This window comes from Arachis stenosperma, chromosome 1 (assembly GCF_014773155.1).
Source record: "Arachis stenosperma cultivar V10309 chromosome 1, arast.V10309.gnm1.PFL2, whole genome shotgun sequence".
In the NCBI taxonomy this organism is placed as follows: Eukaryota; Viridiplantae; Streptophyta; class Magnoliopsida; order Fabales; family Fabaceae; genus Arachis; species Arachis stenosperma.
Genome location: NC_080377.1, coordinates 87,063,883 through 87,091,382, shown reverse-complemented (window position 1 = coordinate 87,091,382; position 27,500 = coordinate 87,063,883). Strand labels below are relative to the sequence as shown.

The 27,500-nt window shown below is 45.3% G+C and overlaps 3 non-coding genes across 3 annotated transcripts; all 3 read left to right on the top strand.

Annotated features, from left to right (window-relative positions):
* The first annotated feature begins 7,537 nt into the window (after positions 1–7,537).
* LOC130948561 (small nucleolar RNA R71) lies at positions 7,538–7,645 on the top strand. Its single transcript, XR_009073097.1, has one exon. It is a non-coding gene; the product is annotated as a small nucleolar RNA R71 (small nucleolar RNA).
* A 10,990-nt stretch (positions 7,646–18,635) lies between these two features.
* LOC130951387 (small nucleolar RNA R71) lies at positions 18,636–18,743 on the top strand. The gene has a single exon (XR_009073953.1). It is a non-coding gene; the product is annotated as a small nucleolar RNA R71 (small nucleolar RNA).
* A 6,875-nt stretch (positions 18,744–25,618) lies between these two features.
* LOC130951378 (small nucleolar RNA R71) lies at positions 25,619–25,726 on the top strand. Its single transcript, XR_009073952.1, has one exon. It is a non-coding gene; the product is annotated as a small nucleolar RNA R71 (small nucleolar RNA).
* The last annotated feature ends 1,774 nt before the right edge of the window (positions 25,727–27,500 follow it).

Sequence of the window (27,500 nt, the reverse complement as noted above, 5' to 3'; positions counted from 1 at the left end):
GGCGAGTTGCAACGTTGGCTGGGCGGCGTTGCAACGGAGGCAGGTCGCGTTACAGCGTTGGCTGGGGGCAGTGCAACAGATGCCGGGCGCGTTGCGGCGTTGGCTGGGCGGCGTTGCAACAGAGGCAGGTCGCGTTGCAGCGTTGGCTGGGGGGCGGTGCAACAGATGCCGGGCGCGTTGCAGCGTTGGCTGGGGGCGGTGCAACGGATGCTGGGGTCCGTTGCAACGGAGGCGGGGCGCGTTGCAACGGATGCCGGACGCGTTGCAACGTTGGCCGGCGGCGTTGCAACGGATGCAGGGCGCGTTGCAACGTTGTCCGGGGGCGTTGCAACCTTGGCCGGGCGCGTTGCAACCTTGGCCGAGGGGGTTGCAACGGAGGGAGGTCGCGTTGCAACGGATGCTGGGCGCGGTGCAACGGATGCTGGGGTCCGGTGCAACGGAGGCAGGGCGCGTTGCAACGTTGGCTGGGGTCGTTGCAACGGAGGCAGGGCGCCATGCAACGTTGGCCGTGGCCGATGCACCGGAGGCAGGGCGCGTTGCAGCGTTGGCTGGGGGCCGTTGCAACGGATGCTGGGCGCGGTGCAACGGATGCTGGGGTCCGTTGCAACGGAGGCAGGGCGCATTGCAGCGTTGGCTGGGGGCCGTTGCAACGGATGCTGGGCGCGGTGCAACGGATGCTGGGGTCCGTTGCAACGGAGGCAGGGCGCGTTGCAACGTTGGCCGTTGCCGTTGCAACGGAGGCAGGTCGCGTTGCAACGTTGGCTGGGGGCCGTTGCAACGGATGCTGGCGCGGTGCAACGGATGCTGGGGTCCGTTGCAACGGAGGCAGGGCTCGTTGCAACGTTGGCTGGGGGCCGTTGCAACGGATGCTGGCGCGGTGCAACGGATGCTGGGGTCCGTTGCAACGGAGGCAGGGCGCGTTGCAACGTTGGCTGGGGTCGTTGCAACGGAGGCGGGGCGCCATGCAACGTTGGCCGTGGCCGTTGCACCGGAGGCAGGGCGCGTTGCAGCGTTGGCGGGGCGCCGTTGCAACGGATGCTGGGCGCGGTGCAACGTTGGCCGTGGTCGTTGCAACGGAGGCGGGGCGCCATGCAACGTTGGCCGTGGCCGTTGCACCGGAGGCAGGGCGCGTTGCAGCGTTGGCTGGGGGCCGTTGCAACGGATGCTGGACGCGGTGCAACGGATGCTGGGGTCCGTTGCAACGGAGGCAGGGCGCCATGCAACGTTGGCCGTGGCCGTTGCACCGGAGGCAGGGCGCGTTGCAGCGTTGGCGGGGCGCCGTTGCAGCGTTGGCGGGGCGCCGTTGCAACGGATGCTGGGCGCGGTGCAACGGATGCTGGGGTCCGTTGCAACGGAGGCAGGGCGCGTTGCAACGTTGGCCTTGCGCGTTGCAACGTTGGCTGGGGGCCGTTGCAACAGATGCTGGCGCGGTGCAACGGATGCTGGGGTCCGTTGCAACGGAGGCAGGGCGCGTTGCAACGTTGGCTGGGGTCGTTGCAACGGAGGCGGGGCGCCATGCAACGTTGGCCGTGGCCGTTGCACCAGAGGCGGGGCGCGTTGCAGTGTTGGCTGGGCGCCGTTGCAACGGATGCTGGGCGCGGTGCAACGTTGGCTGGGGTCGTTGCAACGGAGGCAGCGCGCCATGCAACGTTGGCCGTGGCCGTTGCACCGGAGGCAGGGCGCGTTGCAGCGTTGGCTGGGGGCCGGTGCAACGGATGCTGGGGTCCGTTGCAACGGAGGCGGGGCGCCATGCAACGTTGGCCGTGGCCGTTGCACCGGAGGCAGGGCGCGTTGCAGCGTTGGCTGGGGGCCGTTGCAACGGATGCTGGACGCGGTGCAACGGATGCTGGGGTCCGTTGCAACGGAGGCAGGGCGCGTTGCAACGTTGGCAGTGGCCGTTGCAACGGAGGCAGGTCACGTTGCAACGTTGGCTGGGGGCCGTTGCAACGGATGCTGGCGCGGTGCAACGGATGCTGGGGTCCGTTGCAACGTTGGCTGGGGGCCGTTGCAACGGATGCTGGCACGGTGCAACGGATGCTGGGCGCGGTGTAACGGATGCTGGGCGCGGTACAACGGTGGCAGGTCGCGTTGCAACGTTGGCCGTGGCCGTTGCACCGGAGGCAGGGCGCGGTGCAACGTTGGCCGGGGTCGTTGCAACGGAGGCAGGGCGGCATGCAACGTTGGCCGCGGCCGTTGCAACGGAGGCAGGGCGGCTTGCAACGGACGCTGGGCGCGTTGCAACGCATGCTTGGCGCGATGCATCGTTGGCTGGGAGCGTTGCAACGGAGGCTGGGTTTGGTGCATCGTTGGCTGGGAGCGTTGCAACGGAGGCACCGGCCGGTGCACGGCCGTTGCAACGGAGGGGCCAAATTTTCATATCTCACAATTGGCTCGTGCAATTTTCCTGAAATTTTGAGGGAACCTTGGTAATATTATTTAAAGGCTGCACAAAAAAATCCAGGTCAAAAATCACACTTTTGCTTCGTTTTTCATTTTTTTTGAATTTCCTGCTTTTCGGGTGGGAAAAAAATCGGCAAAAAAAATCCACACGGTGTAAATTCACCAAATTTGGTGGATGGAAAGATCTTTTTTTTCTAGAGATTGTCGCAAAAAACGGCGTCAAAATTCGACCTCTAGAGCAGTTTCCTCGAGTATGTCTCCTCACGGAAAAGGATGTCTACCCGTGGCACTTTGGTAATGGCTCGGCAGCCTATTATAGAGGGGAGGGGTGTCGTGCTGCCAAAACTCGAGTTGCCCAAAGGCTTGCTGGGCGCAATGCCAGCAAGATGCACGATGCCTTGCCATCCCCTAGGCACACTAGCAAGCCCGTTGTGGTTGTGGTGTGCCGTCGGGGTCCCCCGCCCCGGGTCCAAGGTTGAGCACGGGCGTCGGGCTGCTGCAAACCCCGATCACCAAAGGACCAAGAAGGGAAACTGGTGCGCGAAATTGTGATCACTACAACTTCGCACAACTAACCAGCAAGTGCACTGGGTCGTCCAAGTAATAAACCTTACGCGAGTAAGGGTCGATCCCACGGAGATTGGTGGTATGAAACAAGCTATGGTCATCTTGTAAATCTCAGTCAGGCAGACTCAAAGGGATATAGTGATGAACGAAAATAACATAAAAGATAAAGATAGAGATACTTATGTATATCATTGGTGTAAGAGCTTCAGACAAGTGTATGAAGATGCCTTCCCTTCCGTCTCTCTGCTTTCTTACTGTCTTCATCCAATCCTTCTTACTCCTTTCCATGGCAAGCTCGTGTAGGGTTTCACTGTTGTCAGCAGCTACCTCCCATCCTCTCAGTGAAAGCGATTGCATATGCTCCGTCACAGCATAGCGGAATTCATCTGTCGGTTCTCAATCAGGCGCGGAATAGAATCCAGTGATTCTTTTGCGTTATCACTAACGCCCCGCCCTCAGGGTTTGAAGCACGTCACAGTCATTCAGTCATTGAATCCTACTCAGAATACCACAGACAAGGTTAGACCTTCCGGATTCTCTTGAATGCCGCCATCAGGTCCTGCCTATACCACGAAGACTCCGAAGAATCCAAGAGATATTCACTAAGCCTCAGATGCTTATAGAACAAGAATGGTTGTCAGTCACCTTGTTCATGGGTGAGAATGGTGATGGGCGTCAATCATCACCTTCATCATGTTGAAGAACAAGTGATATCTTGGATAAAGAACAAGTGGAATTGAATGGAAGAACAATAGTAATTGCATTAATACTCGAGGTACAGCAGAGCTCCACACCTTAATCTATGGTGTGTAGAAACTCCACCGTTGAAAATACATAAGAACAAAAGTGATCATTGGTTTCGGCCCCAGAGAGGGAACCAGAAGAACCAAGATGAAAATACAATAGTAAAAGGTCCTACTTATAGAAACTAGTAGCCTAAGGTGTACAAGAATGAGTAAATGACATAAAATCCACTTCCGGGCCCACTTGGTGTGTGCTTGGGCTGAGCAATGAAGCATTTTTCGTGTAGAGACTCTTCTTGGCGTTTAACTCCAGCTTTTATGCCAGTTTGGGCGTTTAACTCCCAATTAGGTGCCAGTTCCGGCGTTTAACGCTGGGAATTCTGAGGGTGACTTTGAACGCCGGTTTGGGCCATCAAATCTTGGACAAAGTATGGACTATTATATATTGCTGGAAAGCCCAGGATGTCTACTTTCCAACGCCGTTGAGAGCGCGCCAATTGGGCTTCTGTAGCTCCAGAAAATCCACTTCGAGTGCAGGGAGGTCAGAATCCAACAGCATCTGCAGTCCTTTTGAGTCTCTGAATCAGATTTTGCTCAGATCCCTCAATTTCAGCCAGAAAATACCTGAAATCACAGAAAAACACACAAACTCATAGTAAAGTCCAGAAAAGTGAATTTTAATTAAAAACTAATGAAAATATACTAAAAACTAACTAAAAGATACCAAAAACCTACTAAAAACAATGCCAAAAAGCATACAAATTATCCGCTCATCACAACACCAAACTTAAATTGTTGCTTGTCCCCAAGCAACTGAAAATCAAGTAAGATAAAAAGAAGAGAATATACTATAAACTCCAAATTATCAATGAAACTAAGCTCCAAATTAGATGAGCGGGACTAGTAGCTTTTTGCCTCCGAACAGTTTTGGCATCTCACTTTATCCTTTGAAATTCAGAATGATTGGCTTCTTTAGGAACTCCGAATCCAGATAGTGTTATTGATTCTCCTAGTTAAGTATGATGATTCTTGAACACAGCTATTTTATGAGTCTTGGCCGTGGCCCAAAGCACTCTGTCTTCCAGTATTACCACCGGATACATACATGCCACAGACACATAATTGGGTGAACCTTTTCAGATTGTGACTCAGCTTTGCTAAAGTCCCCAATTAGAGGTGTCCAGGGTTCTTAAGCACACTCTTATTGCCTTGGATCACAACTTTATTTCTTTCTTTTTCTTTCTTTTTCTCTTTCTCCCCTTTTTTTTTCGTTTTTCTCCTTCTTTTTCTCTTTTTTTTTTTTTTTTTGTATTCACTGCTTTTTCTTGCTTCAAGAATCATTTTTATGATTTTTCAGATCCTCAGTAACATGTCTCCTTTTTCATCATTCTTTCAAGAGCCAACAATTTTAACATTCATGAACCACAAATTCAAAAGACATATGCACTGTTTAAGCATACATTCAGAAAACAAAAAGTATTGTCACCACATCAAACTAATTAAGCTAGTTTTAAAGATGAATTTGAAATCCTGTACTTCTTGTTCTTTTGTGATAAAAACAGTTTTCATTAAGAAAGGTGATGGATTCATATTCATAGCTTTAAGGCATAGACACTAAGACACTAATGATCATAAGACACAAACATGGATAAACATAAAGCACTAAAATTCGAAAAACAGAAGAATAAAGAACAAGGAGATTAAAGAACGGGTCCACCTTAGTGATGGCGGCTCTTTCTTCTTCTTGAAGATCCTATGGAGTGTTGAGCTCCTCAATGTCTCTTCCTTGTCTTTGTTGCTCCTCTCTCATGATTTTTTGATCTTCTCTGGTTTCATGGAGAATGATGGAGTGTTCTTGATGCTCCACCCTTAGTTGTCCCATGTTGGAACTTAATTCTCCTAGGGAGGTGTTCAGTTGCTCCCAATAGTCTTGTGGAGGAAAATGCATCCCTTGAGGTATCTTAGGGATCTCTTGATGAGAGGGGTCTCTTGTTTGCTCCATCTTCTTCTTAGTGATGGGCTTGAGGTCATGCCTTCTCAGTTGAACCGGCTTTGGATGCCATAAATGGTTATGGAAAAACAAAAAGCAATGCTTTTACCACACCAAACTTAAAAGGTTTGCTCGTCCTCGAGCAAAAGAAGAAAGAAGAGAGTAGAAGAAGAAGAAATGGAGGAGAGGGAGATGGCTTTGTGGTTAGGCCAAAGAGGGGAAGAAGTGGTGTTTTATGAAGGATGGATGTGAGTGGTGAAGAGAAAGAGATGTTGAGGTGATTGGTGAATGGGTGAAGAAGAGAGAGAGTGGTGGGGTTGTTTGGGGATCCTGTGGGGTCCACAGATCCTTAGGTGTCAAGGAAAAGTCATCCCTGCACCAAATAGCATCAAAATCCACGTTTTGAGCCATTTCTGGCGTTAAACGCCGGGCTGGTGCCCATTCCTGGCGTTTAACGCCAGGTTCTAGCCCTTTTCTGGCGTTTAACGCCAGTCTGGTGCCCCTTTCTGGCGTTAAACGCCCAGAATGGTGCCAGACTGGGCGTTAAACGCCCAACTGCTAGCCTCACTGGCGTTTAAACGCCAGTGAGTTCTTCCTCCAGGGTGTGCTATTTTTCTTCCTGTTTTTCATTCTGTTTTTGCTTTTTCAATGGATTTTGTGACTTCTCATGATCATCAACCTACAAAAAAGATAAAATAACAAAATAGTTAACTATAAAACATTGGGTTGCCTCCCAACAAGCGCTTCTTTAATGTCAGTAGCTTGACAGATGGCTCTCATGGAGCCTCACAAATGATCAGAGCAATGTTGGAACCTCCCAACACCAAACTTAGAGTTTGAATGTGGGGGTTCAACACCAAACTTAGAGTTTGGTTGTGGCCTCCCAACACCAAACTTAGAGTTTGACTATGGGGGCTCTATTTGTCTCTGATTTGAGGGAAGCTCTTCAAGCTTCCTCTCCATGATGATAGATGGATGTCCTTGGGCCTTAAACACCAAGGATTCTTCATTCACTTGAATGATCAACTCTCCTCTATCAACATCGATCACAGCCTTTGCTGTGGCTAGGAAGGGTCTGCCAAGGATGATGGATTTATCCATGCACTTCCCAGTCTCTAGGACTATGAAATCAGTAGGGATGTAGTGGTCTTCAATCTTAACCAAAACATTCTCTACAAGTCCAATGGAATCTCTATGGTCTCATTTTGAGCCTCAGATTCCCATGGTTCCTCATTGGGGAACTCATTGGAGGCCAGTGGACGTCCAGTGAGGTCTTCCTCAGTGGCGTTCACTGCCTCTTCTTCCTCCCAGAATTCGGCCATGTTGATGGCCTTGCACTCTCCTTTTGGATTTTCTTCTGTATTACTTGGGAGAGTACTAGGGGGGAGTTCAGTAACTTCCTTACTCAGCTGACCCACTTGTCCTTCATATTCCTAATGGAGGACCTTGTTTCAGTCATGAAACTTTGAGTGGTCTTTATTAGATCAGAGACCATGGTTGCTAAGTTAGAGGTATTCTGCTTAGAACTCTCTGTCTGTTGCTGAGAAGATGATGGAAAAGGCTTGCCATTGCTAAACCTATTTCTTCCACCATTACTATTATTGAAACCTTGTTGAGGTCTCTCTTGATTCTTCCATGAGAAATTTGGGTGATTTCTCCATGAAGAATTATAGGTGTTTCCATAGGGTTTCCTAGGTAATTCACCTCTTCCATTGAAGGGTTCTCAGGATCATAGGCTTCTTCCTCAGATGAAGAGATCCTCCAGCGGAGCTATCCAAAGACATTTTGGATAGTTCAGAGAGACCATCATAGAAAATACTATGATGCTCCATTCAGAAAGCATGTCAGAAGGACACTTTCTGATTAATTGTTTGTATCTTTCCCAAGCTTCATAGAGGGATTCTCCATCCTTCTGTCTGAAGGTTTGGACTTCCACTCTAAGCTTACTCAATTTTTGAGGTGGAAAGAACTTTGCCAAGAAGGCATTGACTAGCTTTTCCCAAGAGTCCAGGCTTTCTTTAGGTTGAGAGTCCAACCATATTCTAGCTCTGTCTCTTACAGCAAAAGGGAATAGCATCAGTCTATAGACCTCAGGGTCAACCCTATTAGTCTTGACTGTGTCACAGATTTGCAAGAATTCAGCTAAGAACTGATGAGGATCTTCCATTGGAAGTCCATGGAACTTGCAATTCTGTTGCATTAGAGAAACTAATTGAGGCTTAAGCTCAAAGTTGTTTGCTCTAATGGCAGGGATAGAGATGCTTCTCCCATAAAAGTCGGGAGTAGGTGCAGTAAAGTCACCCAGCACCTTCCTTGCATTGTTTGCATTGTTGTTGTTTTCGGCTGCCATGTGTTCTTCTTCTTTGAAGAATTCGGTCAGCTTCAACAAGAATGCCTTTGTCTTTGTTCCTGCTCATATGAAAGAGAAGAAAACAAGAAAATATGGAATCCTCTATGTCACAGTATAGAGATTCCTTGAGGTGTCAGAGGAAAAGAAAAGTAGAAGACAGAAGTAGAAAATTCGAACTTATCAAAGAAGATGGAGTTCGAATTTTGCATTAAGAGATAGTGTTAGTCCAAAAGTAGAAGGATGTGAGAAGAAGGGAAGTAATTTTCGAAAATTAAGTAAAAGATTTTGAAAACATTTTGAAAACACTAATTGATTTTCGAAAACAAAAGTGGGAAAGAAGTAAAGTGATTTTTGAAAAAGATTTTGAAATTAGAAATTAAAAAGATTTGATTGAAAACTATTTTGAAAAAGATGTGATTAAAAAGATTTGATTGAAAAGTTATGGTTTTAAAAAGATGTGATTGAGAAGATATGATTTGAAAACAATTTTAAAAGATATGATTTGAAAACAATTTGAAAAGATATGGTTTTGAAAAAGATTTGATTTTGAAAAGCTTTGAAAACTTGAAAAAAAATTGATTTGAAAACAAAATCTTCCCCTTGTGCCATCCTGGCGTTAAACGCCCAGAATGTGCACATTCTGGCGTTTAACGCCCAAAATACTACCCTTTTGGGCGTTAAACGCCCAACAGGCACCCTGGCTGGCGTTTAAACGCCAGTCTGTCTTCTTCACTGGGCATTTTTGAATGCCCAGCTTTTTCTGTGTGATTCCTCTGCAGTATGTTCTGAATCTTCAATTCTCTGTATTATTGACTTGAAAAGACTCAAATTAAAATATTTTTGGATTTTTAATAATGAGGAATAATCAAAATGCAACTAAATAACAATGCATGCAAGACACCAAACTTAGCAGTTTGTATACTACTGACACTAACAAGATGAGAATGCATATGAGAAACAACAAAACACTCAAGTCAATAGAATTCAAAGATCAAAACAAGGAAATCATCAAGAACAACTTGAAGATTAGTGAAGACACATGCATAAATTCGAAAAATGCAAGAAAAACAGAAACATGCAATTGACACCAAACTTAAAATGAGACACTAGACTCAAACAAGAAATATTTTTGGATTTTATGATTTTGTAAAATTTTTTGTGCTTTTCGAAAATTAAGTGAAAAGGAAAATAAGGTATCAAAATTCTTAATGAGAATTCTTAATGGAATCATGCAATGCAATGTTAGTCTAAAGCTTTAGTCTAAAGGAATTAGACATGGCCGGCTAAGCTTCAGCAGGACATTGCATTCAAGAGCTAAATTGATGATGATCAATCAGCTTTGGTGATGATAAGAACATCACTTTGAAACACTAGAATTCACTCTTAAGAACTCTGAAAAATAAAAAACCTAATCTAAGCAACAAGATGAACCGTCAGTTGTCCATACACAAGAACAATCCCCGGCAACGGCGCCAAAAACTTGATGCGCGAAATTGTGATCACTACAACTTCGCACAACTAACCAGCAAGTGCACTGGGTCGTCCAAGTAATAAACCTTACGCGAGTAAGGGTCGATCCCACGGAGATTGGTGGTATGAAACAAGCTATGGTCATCTTGTAAATCTCAGTCAGGCAGACTCAAAGGGATATAGTGATGAACGAAAATAACATAAAAGATAAAGATAGAGATACTTATGTATATCATTGGTGTAAGAGCTTCAGACAAGTGTATGAAGATGCCTTCCCTTCCGTCTCTCTGCTTTCTTACTGTCTTCATCCAATCCTTCTTACTCCTTTCTATGGCAAGCTCGTGTAGGGTTTCACTGTTGTCAGCAGCTACCTCCCATCCTCTCAGTGAAAGCGATTGCATATGCTCCGTCACAGCATAGCAGAATTCATCTGTCGGTTCTCAATCAGGCGCGGAATAGAATCCAGTGATTCTTTTGCGTTATCACTAACGCCCCGCCCTCAGGGTTTGAAGCACGTCACAGTCATTCAGTCATTGAATCCTACTCAGAATACCACAGACAAGGTTAGACCTTCCGGATTCTCTTGAATGCCGCCATCAGGTCCTGCCTATACCACGAAGACTCCGAAGAATCCAAGAGATATTCACTAAGCCTCAGATGCTTATAGAACAAGAATGGTTGTCAGTCACCTTGTTCATGGGTGAGAATGGTGATGGGCGTCAATCATCACCTTCATCATGTTGAAGAACAAGTGATATCTTGGATAAAGAACAAGTGGAATTGAATGGAAGAACAATAGTAATTGCATTAATACTCGAGGTACAGCAGAGCTCCACACCTTAATCTATGGTGTGTAGAAACTCCACCGTTGAAATACATAAGAACAAAAGTGATCATTGGTTTCGGCCCCAGAGAGGGAACCAGAAGAACCAAGATGAAAATACAATAGTAAAAGGTCCTACTTATAGAAACTAGTAGCCTAAGGTGTACAAGAATGAGTAAATGACATAAAAATCCACTTCCGGGCCCACTTGGTGTGTGCTTGGGCTGAGCAATGAAGCATTTTCGTGTAGAGACTCTTCTTGGCGTTTAACTCCAGCTTTTATGCCAGTTTGGGCGTTTAACTCCCAATTAGGTGCCAGTTCCGGCGTTTAACGCTGGGAATTCTGAGGGTGACTTTGAACGCCGGTTTGGGCCATCAAATCTTGGACAAAGTATGGACTATTATATATTGCTGGAAAGCCCAGGATGTCTACTTTCCAACGCCGTTGAGAGCGCGCCAATTGGGCTTCTGTAGCTCCAGAAAACCCACTTCGAGTGCAGGGAGGTCAGAATCCAACAGCATCTGCAGTCCTTTTGAGTCTCTGAATCAGATTTTTGCTCAGATCCCTCAATTTCAGCCAGAAAATACCTGAAATCACAGAAAAACACACAAACTCATAGTAAAGTCCAGAAAAGTGAATTTTAATTAAAAACTAATGAAAATATACTAAAAACTAACTAAAAGATACCAAAAACCTACTAAAAACAATGCCAAAAAGCATACAAATTATCCGCTCATCAGAAACACGTCCATGCACGGCCCATCTAGGCACCACCTACGGAGCATGGCGTGGTGGAGTTGTGCCTTGTGCGCCCGCGGCGTGCTCGCCCTACGTCTAGGGTCGACGCAAGACGGTGCCCGACGCGGTGTTGGTTTTGTTGTGCGTGTTGCCTAATCTAGACGGTGCGGCTGTTCGATTATCGCCCGAAGCACCTCACGCCTCGGGCTGTCCCTTGGATGTTCTTCGTTGCTTCCCCCGAACCCTGCCCAGCGGAGTTGGCTCGGCACTCCCGTATGCTTCCGCTTGCCTGCACGCTCCAAGGCGTGCGGGGGGCGGTTCGTCCGGGCGTGCTGGGTTTGCGGACCGTGGTGGCGGATGAGTGGTGTGCGGGTTGTTAGCGTGTCTGGCTCCTTGCCTCGCGCACCGAACGGCCGCGCTGAAACCCGAGTTGCCCAAAAGGCTTGCTTGGCGCAATGCGAGCAAGGTGAGATGCCCAAAGGCTTGCTGGGCGCAATGCCAGCAAGATGCACGATGCCTAGGCACACTAGCAAGCACGTTGTGGTTGTGGTGTTGCTGCCGGGGTCACCCGCCCCCAGTCCAAGGTCGATCACGGGCGTCGGGCTCCGGCGAAACCCGATTGCCGTAGGAACAACGAGGGAAACACGCCCATGCACGGCCCATCCAGGCACCACCTAGGGATCATGGCGTGGAGGTGTTTTGCCTGTGCGCCCCCGCGAGGGGCAACGCGGCGTGCGCGGCCCAACGCTAGGCCAGGCCTGGTGTGGCGCACGACGCGGATGACCGATATCCGTGGGCGGGTGTGCCGTGCGCCGGGGGCAACGCGACGTCCCCGTCCTATTACTTGGAGGGGGCAAGTCGCGGAAGACGGCTTTCGGTTTGTGTCTACTCTGGTGGGGCATCGCGTTGTGCTCGGCCTTGCTCTAGGCTCGACCTACGACGGGTCCCGACCTGGTGTGGCTTGTTCTTGTGACTCGTTCGCATGGATCGTTCTAGACGGTGCGGCTTTTCGGTTCTGGCCGAAGCAGGTGACGCTTCGGCCTGTCCCTCGAGTATCCTTCGTCGCCTCCTTTGAACCCTGCCCAGCGGCGTTGGCTCGGCCCTCCTGTATGCTTCCGCTTGCCTGCACGCGCCTTGGCGTGCGGGGCGCGGTTCGTCCGGGCGTGCTGGGTTTGCGGACCGTGGTGGCGGATGAGCGGTGTGTGGGTCCTGAGTGCTGTCTGGCTCGTTGCCGCGCGTAATGAACGGGCGCACCGGACTCTCTTCATGTGTCGGCTCGAGCGACGGCGCTCGTTCCACGGTTGTGCGGCTCCTGTGTTTCCTACCCCGCGGTGTGGTATCCCTGCCTTGCCCCAACCTTTCCTCTCTGCAGTCCCCTCGTGGGATTGCCGGGGGAGTTCCAAGACACGCCCGTGGTCCTACCCGTCTCGGCGCTCTGTGAGGCAACGGTGGCCTGCGTGCGTGTTCTGTTCTCGCGGGTGCGGTGCACGCGGTCCGGACGGGGTCTTACAAGTAATACCTTACGTGAGTAAGGGTCGATCCCACGGAGATTGTTAGCATTGAAGCAAGCTATGGTCATCTTGTAAATCTTAGTCAGGTAAACTCAAATGTGTATGATGATGAATGAAAATAATATAAAGATAAAGATAGTGATACTTATGTATATCATTGGTGTAAGAGCTTCAGACAAGTGTATGAAGATGCCTTCCCTTCCGTCTCTCTGCTTTCCTACTGCCTTCATCCAATCCTTCTTACTCCTTTCCATGGCAAGCTCGTGTAGGGTTTCACTGTTGTCAGCAGCTACCTCCCATCCTCGCAGTGAAAGCTAATGCACGCACTCTGTCACAGTACTGCCAATCACCGGTTTGGTTCCCTCCCCTACCGGAATAGAATCCCTCTTTTGCGTCTGTCACTAACGCCCAGTAGGTTACAGGTTTGAAGCACGTCACAGTCATTCAGTCATTGAATCCTACTCAGAATACCACAGACAAGGTTAGACCTTCCGGATTCTCTTGAATGCTGCCATCAAGTCCTGCCTATACCACGAAGACTCTGATCTCACGGAATGGTTGGCTCGTTTGTCAGGCGAGCACTCGGTTGTCAGGCGATCAACCATGCATCGTGCAATCGGGAATCCAAGAGATATTCACTAAGCCTCATATGCTTGTAGAACAAGAATGGTTGTCAGTCACCTTGTTCATGAGTGAGAATGGTGATGGGCGTCAATCATCACCTTCATCATGTTGAAGAACAAGTGATATCTTGGACAAAGAACAAGCGGAATTGAATGGAAGAACAATAGTAATTGCATTAATACTCGAGGTACAGCAGAGCTCCACACCTTAATCTATGGTGTGTAGAAACTCCACCGTTGAAAATACATAAGAACAAGGTCTAGGCATGGCCGAATGGCCAGCCTCCCAAAGAGGGTTCAATCATCAAAACATGATCAAAAGATCTCCTCTCTTCTTTCCTCCTTTTCAATAGTAAAAGGTCCTACTTATAGATAACTAGTAGCCTAAGGTGTACAAAGATGAGTAAATGACATAAAAATCCACTTCCGGGCCCACTTGGTGTGCTTGGGCTGAGCAATGAAGCATTTTCGTGTAGAGACTCTCCTTGGAGTTAAACGCCAGCTTTAGTGCCAGTTTGGGCGTTTAACTCCCAATTAGGTGCCAGTTCCGGCGTTTAACGCTGGAATTTCTTGAGGTGACTTTGAACGCCGGTTTGGGCCATCAAATCTTGGGCAAAGTATGGACTATTATATATTGCTGGAAAGCCCAGGATGTCTACTTTCCAACGCCGTTGAGAGCGCGCCAATTGGGCTTCTGTAGCTCCAGAAAATCCACTTCGAGTGCAGGGAGGTCAGAATCCAACAGCATCTGCAGTCCTTTTGAGTCTCTGGATCAGATTCTTGCTCAGATCCCTCAATTTCAGCCAGAAAATACCTGAAATTTTCGAAAAATACACAAACTCATAGTAAAGTCCAGAAAAGTGAATTTTAACTAAAAACTAATAAAAATATACTAAAAACTAACTAAATCATACTAAAAACATACTAAAAACAATGCCAAAAAGCATACAAATTATCCGCTCATCACAACACCAAACTTAAATTGTTGCTTGTCCCCAAGCAACTGAAGATCAAATAAGATAAAAAGAAGAGAATATGCAATGAACTCCAAAAACATCTATGAAGATTAGTATTAATTAGATGAGCGGGGCTTTTATCTTTTTGCCTCTGAATAGTTTTGGCATCTCACTTTATCCCTTATAATTCAGAATGATTGGCTTCTTTAGGAACTTAGAATCCAGATAGTGTTAATGATTCTCCTAGTAAAGTATGATGATTCTTGAACATAGCCATTTATTGAGTCTTGGCTGTGGCCCAAAGCACTCTGTCTTCCAGTATTACCACCGGATACATACATGCCACAGACACATAATTGGGTGAACCTTTTCAGATTGTGACTCAGCTTTGCTAAAATCCCCAATTAGAGATGTCCAGGGTTCTTAAGCACACTCTTATTTGCCTTGGATCACAACTCTTATTCTTTCTCTTTTTTTTTCGCTTTTTTTTTTTCGGTTTTTGCTTGCTTTCTTTCTTGCTTCAAGAATCATTTTTTTTTTATGATTTTTCAGATCCTCAGTAACATGTCTCCTTTTTCATCATTCTTTCAAGAGCCAACATTCATGAACCACAAATTCAAAAGACATATGCACTGTTCAAGCATACATTCAGAAAACAAAAGTGTTGCCACCACATCAAAATAATTAAACTATTATAAAATTCAGAATTCATGCAATTCTTTCCTTTTCAATTAAGCACATTTTTATTAAAGAAAGGTGATGGATTCATAGGACATTCATAACTTTAAGGCATAGACACTAAGACACTAATGATCACAAGACACAAACATGGATAACATAAGGCACAAAAATTCGAAAAACAGAAGAATAAAGAACAAGGAAATCAAGGAACGGGTCCACCTTAGTGATGGCGGCTCTTCCTTCCTCTTGAAGATCCTATGGAGTGCTTGAGCTCCTCAATGTCTCTTCCTTGTCTTTGTTGCTCCTCCCTCATGATTCTTTGGTCTTCTTTAATTTCATGGAGGAGAATGGAGTGTTCTTGATGCTCCACCCTTAGTTGTCCCATGTTGGAACTCAACTCTCCTAGGGAGGTGTTTAGTTGCTCCCAATAATTTTGTGGAGGAAAGTGCATCCCTTGAGGAATCTCAGGGATCTCTTGATGAGAGGGGTCTCTTGTGTACTCCATCCTTTTCTTGGTGATGGGCTTGTCCTCATCAATGGGGGTATCTCCTTCTATGTCAACTCCAACTGAATAACAGAGGTGACAAATGAGGTGAGGAAAGGCTAACCTTGCCAAGGTGGAGGTCTTGTCCGCCACCTTATAGAGTTCTTGGGCTATAACCTCATGAACCTCTATTTCTTCTCCAATCATGATGCTATGAATCATGATGGCCCGGTCTAGAGTAACTTCGGACCGGTTGCTAGTGGGAATGATTGAGCGTTGTATGAACTCTAACCATCCTCTAGCCACGGGCTTGAGGTCATGCCTTCTTAATTGAACCGGCTTTCCTCTTGAATCTTGCTTCCATTGTGCGCCCTCTTCATATATGGTTGTGAGGACTTGGTCCAACCTTTGATCAAAGTTGACCCTTCTAGTGTAAGGATGCTCATCTCCTTGCATCATAGGCAAGTTGAACGCCACCCTCACACTCTCCGGACTAAAATCCAAGTATTTCCCCCGAACCATAGTGAGATAATTCTTTGGATTTGGGTTCACACTTTGGTCATGGTTCTTGGTGATCCATGCATTGGCATAGAACTCTTGAACCATCAAGATTCTGACTTGTTGAATGGGGTTGGTGAGTACTTCCCAACCTCTTCTTCGGATCTCATGGCGGATCTCCGGATATTCACCCTTTTTGAGTGAAAAGGGGACTTCGGGGATCACCTTCTTCAAGGCCACAACTTCATAGAAGTGGACTTGATGCACCCTTGAGAGGAATCTATCCATCTCCCATGACTCGGAGGTGGAAGCTTTTGCCTTCCCTTTCCTCTTTCTAGAGGTTTCTCCGGCCTTGGATGCCATAAATGGTTATGGAAAAACGAAAAAGCAACGCTTTTACCACACCAAACTTAAAATGTTTGCTCGTCCTCGAGCAAAAGAAGAAAGAAGAGAGTAGAAGAAGAAGAAATGAGGAAGAGGGAGAAGGTGGTGTGTTCGGCCAAGAAGGGTAAGAAAGGGTGTTTAGGTTGTGTGAAAATGAAGAGTTGAAGAAGGGTATTTATAGGAGAGAGGGGGGTAAAGGTTCTTGGGGAAGAGGTATTGAGGTGATTGGTGAATGGGGGAAGAAGAGAGAGAGTGAAGGTGGGGTCCTGTGGGGTCCACAGATCCTGTGGTGTCAAGGAAAAGTCATCCCTGCACCAAATGTTGCTCAAAATCACGTTTTGAGCTATTTCTGGCGTTAAACGCCGGGCTGGTGCCCATTCCTGGCGTTTAACGCCAGGTTGTTGCCCTTTACTGGCGTTTAACGCCAGTCTGGTGCCCCTTTCTGGCGTTAAACGCCCAGAATGGTGCCAGACTGGGCGTTAAACGCCCAACAGCTAGCATTACTGGCGTTTGAACGCCAGCTTCTTCTCCTCCTGGGTGTGCTGTTTTTCTTCCTGTTTTTCATTTTGTTTTTGCTTTTTTTCATTGTTTTTGTGACTTCTTATGATCATCAACCTACAAAAAAGATAAAATAACAAAAGAAAATAGTTAACTATAAAACATTGGGTTGCCTCCCAACAAGCGCTTCTTTAATGTCATTAGCTTGACAGAGGACTCTCATGGAGCCTCAGAAATACTCAGAGCCGTGTGGGAACCTCCCAACACCAAACTTAGATTTTGAATGTGGGGGTTCAACACCAAACTTAGAGTTTGGTTGTGGCCTCCCAACACCAAACTTAGAGTTTGACTGTGGGGGCTCTGCTTGGCTCTGTTTTGAGAGAAGCTCTTCATGCTTCCTCTCCATGATGATAGAGGGATGTCCTTGGGCCTTAAACACCAAGGATTCTTCATTCACTTGAATGATTAACTCTCCTCTATCAACATCAATCACAGCCTTTGCTGTGGCTAGGAAGGGTCTGCCAAGGATGATGGATTCATCCATGCACTTCCCAGTCTCTAGGACTATGAAATCAGTAGGGATATAATGGTCTTCAATCTTCACCAAAACATTCTCTACAAGTCCATGAGCTTGTTTTCTTGAATTGTCTGCCATCTCTAATGAGATTCTTGCAGCTTGCACCTCAAAGATCCCTAATTTCTCCATTACAGAGAGGGGCATGAGGTTTACACTTGACCCTAAGTCACACAAGGCCTTCTTGAAGGTCATGGTGCCTATGGTACAAGGTATAGAAAACTTCCCAGGATCTTGCCTCTTTTGAGGCAGTTTCTGCCTAGACAAGTCATCCAGTTCTTTGGTGAGCAAAGGTGGTTCATCCTCCCAAGTCTCATTTCCAAATAACTTGTCATTTAGCTTCATGATTGCTCCAAGGTATTTAGCAACTTGCTCTTCAGTGACATACTCATCCTCTTCAGAGGAAGAATACTCATCAGAGCTCATGAAAGGCAGAAGTAAGTCCAATGGAATCTCTATGGTCTCATTTTGAGCCTTAGATTCCCATTGTTCCTCATTGAGGAACTCAGAGGAGATTGGTACACGCCCACTGAGGTCTTCCTCAGTGGCGTCCTCCTCCTCTCTTTCCTCTCCATATTCGGCCATGTCTATGGCTTTGCACTCTCCTTTTGGATTTTCTTCTGTATTACTTGGGAGAGTACTAGGAGGGAGTTCAGTAATTTTCTTGCTCAGCTGTCCCACTTGTCCTTCCAAATTTCTAATGGAGGACCTTGTTTCATTCATGAAACTTTGAGTGGTCTTTATTAGATCAAAGACCATTGTTGCTAAGTCAGAAGTATTCTGCTTAGAACTCTCTGTCTGTTGCTGAGAAGATGATGGAAAAGGCTTGCCATTGCTAAACCTGTTTCTTCCACCATTATTGTTATTGAAACCTTGTTGAGGTCTCTCTTGATTCTTCCATGAGCGATTTGGGTGATTTCTCCATGAAGAATTATAGGTGTTTCCATAGGGTTCTCCTAGGTAATTCACCTCTTCCATGGAAGGGTTCTCAGGATCATAAGCTTCTTCCTCAGATGAAGCTTCCTTAGTACTGCCAGGTGCATTTTGCATTCCAGACAGAATTTGAGAGATCAAGTTGACTTATTGAGTCAATATCTTGTTCTGAGCCAGTATGGCGTTCAGAGTGTCAATCTCAAGAACTCCTTTCTTCTGACTAGTCCCATTGTTCACAGGATTCCTTTCAGAAGTGTACATGAATTGGTTATTTGCAACCATTTCAATCAGTTCTTGAGCTTCTGCAGGCGTCTTCTTCAGATGAAGAGATCCTCCAGCAGAGCTATCCAAAGCCATCTTGGATAGTTCAGAGAGACCATCATAGAAAATACCTATGATGCTCCATTCAGAAAGCATGTCTGAAGGACATCTTCTGATTAATTGTTTGTATCTTTCCCAAGCTTCATAGAGGGATTCTCCATCCTTCTGTCTGAAGGTTTGGACTTCCACTCTAAGCTTACTCCATCTTTGTGGTGGAAAGAACTTTGCCAAGAAGGCATTGACTAGCTTTTCCCAAGAGTCCAGGCTTTCTTTAGGTTGAGAATCCAACCATATTCTAGCTCTGTCTCTTACAGCAAAAGGGAATAGCATCAGTCTATAGACCTCAGGGTCTACCCCATTAGTCTTGACTGTGTCACAGATTTGCAAGAATTCAGCTAAGAACTGATGAGGATCTTCCATTGGAAGTCCATGGAACTTGCAATTCTGTTGCATTAGAGAAACTAATTGAGGCTTAAGCTCAAAGTTGTTTGCTCCAATGGCAGGGATAGAGATGCTTCTCCCATAGAAATCAGGAGTAGGTACAGTGAAGTCACCCAGCACCTTCCTTGCATTGTTGGCATTGTTGTTATTTTCGGCTGCCATGTGTTCTTCTTCCTTGAAGAATTCGGTCAGGTCCTCTAAAGAGAGTTGTGCTTTAGCTTCTCTTAGCTTTCGCTTCAAGGTCCTCTCAGGTTCAGGGTCAGCTTCAACAAGAATGCCTTTGTCTCTGCTCCTGCTCATAAGAAAGTGAAGAGAACAAGAGAATGTGGAATCCTCTATGTCACAGTATAGAGATTCCTTGAAGTGTCAGAGGAAAAGAGAAATAGAAAGAAGAAGGAGAAGATGAATTCGAACTTTAATTAGATAAGGTTCGAATTGTGCATTTAGAAGGAGTGGTACTCCATAAATAGAAGGATGTGGGAAGGAGGGAAGAGAATTTTCGAAAATTCAATTAAAAGATTTTGAAAACATTTTGAAAATTTGATTGATAATTTTCGAAAACTGAGAAAAAAATGATTTTTGAAAAAGATTTTGGAATCAGAAATTAAAAGGATGCTCATCTCCTTGCATCATAGGCAAGTTGAACGCCACCCTCACACTCTCCAGACTAAAATCCAAGTATTTCCCCCGAACCATAGTGAGATAATTCTTTGGATTCGGGTTCACACTTTGGTCATGGTTCTTGGTGATCCATGCATTGGCATAGAACTCTTGAACCATCAAGATTCTGACTTGTTGAATGGGGTTGGTGAGTACTTCCCAACCTCTTCTTCGGATCTCATGGCGGATCTCCGGATATTCACCCTTTTTGAGTGAAAAGGGGACTTCGGGGATCACCTTCTTCAAGGCCACAACTTCATAGAAGTGGACTTGATGCACCCTTGAGAGGAATCTATCCATCTCCCATGACTCGGAGGTGGAAGCTTTTGCCTTTCCTTTCCTCTTTCTAGAGGTTTCTCCGGCCTTGGATGCCATAAATGGTTATGGAAAAACGAAAAAGCAACGCTTTTACCACACCAAACTTAAAATGTTTGCTCGTCCTCGAGCAAAAGAAGAAAGAAGAGAGTAGAAGAAGAAGAAATGAGGAAGAGGGAGAAGGTGGTGTGTTCGGCCAAGAAGGGTAAGAAAGGGTGTTTAGGTTGTGTGAAAATGAAGAGTTGAAGAAGGGTATTTATAGGAGAGAGGGGGGTAAAGGTTCTTGGGGAAGAGGTATTGAGGTGATTGGTGAATGGGGGAAGAAGAGAGAGAGTGATGGTGGGGTCCTGTGGGGTCCACAGATCCTGTGGTGTCAAGGAAAAGTCATCCCTGCACCAAATGTTGCTCAAAATCACGTTTTGAGCTATTTCTGGCGTTAAACGCCGGGCTGGTGCCCATTCCTGGCGTTTAACGCCAGGTTGTTGCCCTTTACTGGCGTTTAACGCCAGTCTGGTGCCCCTTTCTGGCGTTAAGTGATGCCAGGGCATCCTGGCTAGTTTTACTAGCCATTTTTTGTATGCTTTAGGTTGGTTTCATGCATTTTTTAGGCAATAAGCAAGTATTTGGATGAGAATTATATGCATGCCTTGATTCAATCAAACATTGTTAAATATGTACATTTTCATGAGATTTATGCAAGAATTGTTTGATGTTATGAATGATGCAAAATCTTGTGATTTAGCAAGGCTTTGATGCATGTGTTTGGTTGATGATAGGTGAAGCAAAGAGCCCTGGAGCAAGAAGGAAGTCACATTTGGGCGTTGCCAACTTGGGGAAGGAAGGCGTGTTTGATGATAACGCCAGCAGCCCTGGAGAGTGATTCTAGAGGAGTTTGCACGTTGCCAACTTGCACTTCTACTTGAGTGTTTGGCAATAACGTCAAGAGGCAAGACTTGGCAAGAGAGGAGAGGACTCGAGCACGTTGCCAGCTTAGAGATGAGGGGCGTGTTCCTTGGCAACGTAGCAAGCAACTTTGGCACCAAAAGGGGAGCTCGAGCACGTTGTTGAGCTAGGAACCATGGGCGTGTTCTAAGGCAATGCCAGGAGTGGTTGCTTGGCTAGGCACCAAGTCTTGGCTGCCAGCCAAGTTGCCAACGCCAGGACGTGCTGCCAGCCAAGTTGCCAACGCCAGGACGTGCTGCCAGCCAAGTCTTGGTGCCAACCACGTTGCCAACGCCAAGCAAGGCTACCAACCACGTTGCCAACGCCAAGCAAGGGTACCAACCACGTTGCCAACGCTGAAATACAAAGGAGTGTTTGCCAAAAACGCTGGTGAGCTGGACAGCCTGACCTTACCTCCTTCAATGGAGTATATCTTGAGCTACAAAGCTCCAAATGAGGTGATTCCAACGGCATTTGAAAGTAGACATCCAGAGCTTTCCAACCATATATCATAGTATGGGATTGGCATTCATTTGAAGCTTCAAAAGTTGGCTTCATTTAGAGCTTCAGAATCTGAGCACGTTGGCAACGCTGGAAACAAGGGCGTTTTCACCAAAAACGTGTGCGATTTTGGCAGCCTGACCCTGTCTCCTTCAAACGAGCATAACTTGAGTTATTGAGATCCAAATTGAGTGCTTCCAGTTGAGTTGGAAATCTGACATTCAGAGCTTTCCAACCATATATAATAGTCTATAGTGGAGCATGAAATGGAAGCTCGAATCAGAGTCACCTTTAGGCCCTAAAAACAAGATCATGAAGTTGAAATTCAAGAAGGCTAGAGATGAGCCCTGGAGGGGGGCACGAGCACGTTGCCAACGTGCTAGCAAGAAGGCGTGTTTTGCAACAATGCCAGCCCCAAGTCCCTGCCTTGGGAGGTTAGGCACGGGCACGTTGCCAACTTGGGAGTGTGGGTGCGTTTTTGGCAACAACTTGGCAGATTGACCTTACCTTCTTTGAGGAAGCATAACTTGAGCTAGGAAAGTCCAATTGAGGTGATTCCAGTGGCATTAGAAAATAGACATCAAGAGCTTTCCAATGATGTATAATAGTCTATATTGAAGCAGAAGGTTGACACTCAAATTCTGGGCTACATTTAGCATGAAAGTAGAGCCAAGAAGAGGAAAAGCAAGTTGTTAGCAACAACTTGGGCCAACAACGCTCAAGTCTCAAAGCTCACTTCCAGGAAAGCCACTTGCACGTTGCCAACCTGCATTATGCTTGGAGTTATTGGCAACAACGCCAAGTCATTGGGCCAAAGCAGTGAAAATGAGCCCTGCTTGACAAGAATTCCTTCATGAAGCTAATCCAACCTCAAGCAAGCAAAGCCCACAAATCTCAATCAATCAAGGCCACAAGAATCATCTAGAATAGTTGATTTTCATTTAATTGTAATTTGCTTCAATTGGTAATTTAGAAGAGCCTATATAAAGGCCATAGTTTCATAGAATTAAAGGTTGGATTGGAGGGGGACGGAGGAGACCAATTTGAAATTCTGTGAATTGGCACACTCCATTGAGAGTGGGTCTTCGGACCCCTCCCCTTCATACACTCTTCTTAACTTCCCCTTCTCTTCTTCCTTAGTAGTAGTGTAGTTTAATTTGTAGTTTTCATCTATGAATTTTTGAATTCTCAATTTCAGTTTTGAGTCTTTAAGCATTTCCTTTTTATTCTTCATCTTTCTTTACACTTAGTTTAATTTTGGTTTATGGCAATTGTTGTTGAAATTGGAGCTATGACTCACTAAACCCCACTTTCATTAGGGGGAAGAGCTCTGCTTGTTGGAATGCATTGGTGAACTCATCTTTTCCTCCTCAATTCTAGTGGTTGATCTAAAGAGGGAACTCTTGTTCTTCAAAGATTCAACCACCATCGAGAGAGGGGTTAATCTATATGAATTATGTGGTGAATTTGAGGAATGAGCCACATAATTCAGTTTAGAGTTCATCCTTTCATGATTTCTTTAATCAATACACCTTGGTTAGTATGTGAGATGTAACTCTCCTTGGTTGAGATTATGGGAGTTGTGTGGCTGGATTAGATTTGAGCTTCATCTCTTCTCATGAACAATTAGATCACGAGAGTGGCAATTGGTTATGTTGAGAGAAATTGAATCACCAAGAGATTGGGATTCAATTACCCACTTGCCATGGATCTATACCATGATTGAGAAGGATTTGACTAACATCAATTCATGAAAACTTGCATCTCTGATCCCTAATGATCCTCTCTATCATTAATTCTCATTTCTTTTGCTCTTAGTGTTTGAATACCCATTGCCCAATTCCCTTCTACACTCTTGCAATTTATTATTCTTGTCATTTACATTCTGTTTCTTTATTTCTCGCTATTTACTCTTTTACTCTTTAGAATTTAGCACTCTATTTTCCTGCAATTTACTTTTGATGTCATTTAAGTTTCTTGCAATTTAAGTTTCCGTTATTTACTTTCACTTCATTTCTCTCTTCTAGTTCTTTACATTCTTTGCCATTTAAATTCTTGCAATTATGTTCAAAAACCAAAATGCTCATGAAATCAAAACTATGTTTGCTTGACTAAATCTACCATTTAACTAAAGTTGCTGAATCTACCAATCTCCGTGGGATCGACCTCACTCTTTGTGAGTTTTATTACTTGATGCGACCCGGTATACTTGCCGGTTATACGTGAAATTAAATTTTTACGTATCATTAAACGCCCAGAATGGTGCCAGACTGGGCGTTAAACGCCCAACAGCTAGCATTACTGGCGTTTGAACGCCAGCTTCTTCTCCTCCAGGGTGTGCTGTTTTTCTTCCTGTTTTTCATTTTGTTTTTGCTTTTTTTCATTGTTTTTGTGACTTCTTATGATCATCAACCTACAAAAAAGATAAAATAACAAAAGAAAATAGTTAACTATAAAACATTGGGTTGCCTCCCAACAAGCGCTTCTTTAATGTCATTAGCTTAACAGAGGACTCTCATGGAGCCTCAGAAATACTCAGAGCCGTGTGGGAACCTCCCAACACCAAACTTAGAGTTTGAATGTGGGGGTTCAACACCAAACTTAGAGTTTGGTTGTGGCCTCCCAACACCAAACTTAGAGTTTGACTGTGGGGGCTCTGCTTGGCTCTGTTTTGAGAGAAGCTCTTCATGCTTCCTCTCCATGATGATAGAGGGATGTCCTTGGGCCTTAAACACCAAGGATTCTTCATTCACTTGAATGATTAACTCTCCTCTATCAACATCAATCACAGCCTTTGCTGTGGCTAGGAAGGGTCTGCCAAGGATGATGGATTCATCCATGCACTTCCCAGTCTCTAGGACTATGAAATCAGTAGGGATGTAATGGTCTTCAATCTTCACCAAAACATTCTCTACAAGTCCATGAGCTTGTTTTCTTGAATTGTCTGCCATCTCTAATGAGATTCTTGCAGCTTGCACCTCAAAGATCCCTAATTTCTCCATTACAGAGAGGGGCATGAGGTTTACACTTGACCCTAAGTCACACAAGGCCTTCTTGAAGGTCATGGTGCCTATGGTACAAGGTATAGAAAACTTCCCAGGATCTTGCCTCTTTTGAGGCAGTTTCTGCCTAGACAAGTCATCCAGTTCTTTGGTGAGCAAAGGTGGTTCATCCTCCTAAGTCTCATTTCCAAATAACTTGTCATTTAGCTTCATGATTGCTCCAAGGTATTTAGCAACTTGCTCTTCAGTGACATACTCATCCTCTTCAGAGGAAGAATACTCATCAGAGCTCATGAAAGGCAGAAGTAAGTCCAATGGAATCTCTATGGTCTCATTTTGAGCCTTAGATTCCCATTGTTCCTCATTGAGGAACTCAGAGGAGATTGGTACACGCCCACTGAGGTCTTCCTCAGTGGCGTCCTCCTCCTCTCTTTCCTCTCCATATTCAGCCATGTCTATGGCTTTGCACTCTCCTTTTGGATTTTCTTCTGTATTACTTGGGAGAGTACTAGGAGGGAGTTCAGTAATTTTCTTGCTCAGCTGTCCCACTTGTCCTTCCAAATTTCTAATGGAGGACCTTGTTTCATTCATGAAACTTTGAGTGGTCTTTATTAGATCAGAGACCATTGTTGCTAAGTCAGAAGTATTCTGCTTAGAACTCTCTGTCTGTTGCTGAGAAGATGATGGAAAAGGCTTGCCATTGCTAAACCTGTTTCTTCCACCATTATTGTTATTGAAACCTTGTTGAGGTCTCTCTTGATTCTTCCATGAGAGATTTGGGTGATTTCTCCATGAAGAATTATAGGTGTTTCCATAGGGTTCTCCTAGGTAATTCACCTCTTCCATGGAAGGGTTCTCAGGATCATAAGCTTCTTCCTCAGATGAAGCTTCCTTAGTACTGCCAGGTGCATTTTGCATTCCAGACAGACTTTGAGAGATCAAGTTGACTTGTTGAGTCAATATCTTGTTCTGAGCCAGTATGGCGTTCAGAGTGTCAATCTCAAGAACTCCTTTCTTCTGACTAGTCCCATTGTTCACAGGATTCCTTTCAGAAGTGTACATGAATTGGTTATTTGCAACCATTTCAATCAGTTCTTGAGCTTCTGCAGGCGTCTTCTTCAGATGAAGAGATCCTCCAGCAGAGCTATCCAAAAACATCTTGGATAGTTCAGAGAGACCATCATAGAAAATACCTATGATGCTCCATTCAGAAAGCATGTCTGAAGGACATCTTCTGATTAATTGTTTGTATCTTTCCCAAGCTTCATAGAGGGATTCTCCATCCTTCTGTCTGAAGGTTTGGACTTCCACTCTAAGCTTACTCCATCTTTGTGGTGGAAAGAACTTTGCCAAGAAGGCATTGACTAGCTTTTCCCAAGAGTCCAGGCTTTCTTTAGGTTGAGAATCCAACCATATTCTAGCTCTGTCTCTTACAGCAAAAGGGAATAGCATCAGTCTATAGACCTCAGGGTCTACCCCATTAGTCTTGACTGTGTCACAGATTTGCAAGAATTCAGCTAAGAACTGATGAGGATCTTCCATTGGAAGTCCACGGAACTTGCAATTCTGTTGCATTAGAGAAACTAATTGAGGCTTAAGCTCAAAGTTGTTTGCTCCAATGGCAGGGATAGAGATGCTTCTCCCATAGAAATCAGGAGTAGGTGCAGTGAAGTCACCCAGCACCTTCCTTGCATTGTTGGCATTGTTGTTGTTTTCGGCTGCCATGTGTTCTTCTTCCTTGAAGAATTCGGTCAGGTCCTCTAAAGAGAGTTGTGCTTTAGCTTCTCTTAGCTTTCGCTTCAAGGTCCTCTCAGGTTCAGGGTCAGCTTCAACAAGAATGCCTTTGTCTCTGCTCCTGCTCATAAGAAAGAGAAGAGAACAAGAGAATGTGGAATCCTCTATGTCACAGTATAGAGATTCCTTGAAGTGTCAGAGGAAAAGAGAAATAGAAAGAAGAAGGAGAAGAAGAATTCGAACTTTAATTAGATAAGGTTCGAATTGTGCATTTAGAAGGAGTGGTACTCCATAAATAGAAGGATGTGGGAAGGAGGGAAGAGAATTTTCGAAAATTCAATTAAAAGATTTTGAAAACATTTTGAAAATTTGATTGATAATTTTCGAAAACTGAGAAAAAAATGATTTTTGAAAAAGATTTTGGAATCAGAAATTAAAAGGATGCTCATCTCCTTGCATCATAGGCAAGTTGAACGCCACCCTCACACTCTCCGGACTAAAATCCAAGTATTTCCCCCGAACCATAGTGAGATAATTCTTTGGATTCGGGTTCACACTTTGGTCATGGTTCTTGGTGATCCATGCATTGGCATAGAACTCTTGAACCATCAAGATTCTGACTTGTTGAATGGGGTTGGTGAGTACTTCCCAACCTCTTCTTCGGATCTCATGGCGGATCTCCGGATATTCACCCTTTTTGAGTGAAAAGGGGACTTCGGGGATCACCTTCAAGGCCACAACTTCATAGAAGTGGACTTGATGCACCCTTGAGAGGAATCTATCCATCTCCCATGACTCGGAGGTGGAAGCTTTTGCCTTCCCTTTCCTCTTTCTAGAGGTTTCTCCGGCCTTGGATGCCATAAATGGTTATGGAAAAACGAAAAAGCAACGCTAGTCTAAGACTCCGGTCCAGGAATTAAACATGGCTTCACAGCCAGCCAAGCTTTCAAAGAAAGCTTCGGTCCAAAACACTAGACATGACCAAAGGTCAGCCAAGCCTTAGCAGATCACTGCTCCAAAAGCAAGATTGATTAAAATCAACAAGCTCTTGTGGTGATAAGTTGAAACCTCGGTCCAATCAGATTAGACATGGCTTCTCAGCCAGCCAGATTTCAACAAATCATCATGAAACTCTAGAATTCATCTTCAAGAATTTCGAAAAAAATAAATACCTAATCTAAGCAACAAGATGAACCGTCAGTTGTCCAAACTAGAACAATCCCAGGCATTGTTACCAAAAGCTTGCTCAAAACTTGAACAATCCCCGGCAACGGCGCCAAAAACTTGGTGCGCGAAATTGTGAACAATACTTTTCACAACTCTCATAATCCCTGGTCATGAACTCCAAAAACTTGGTGGT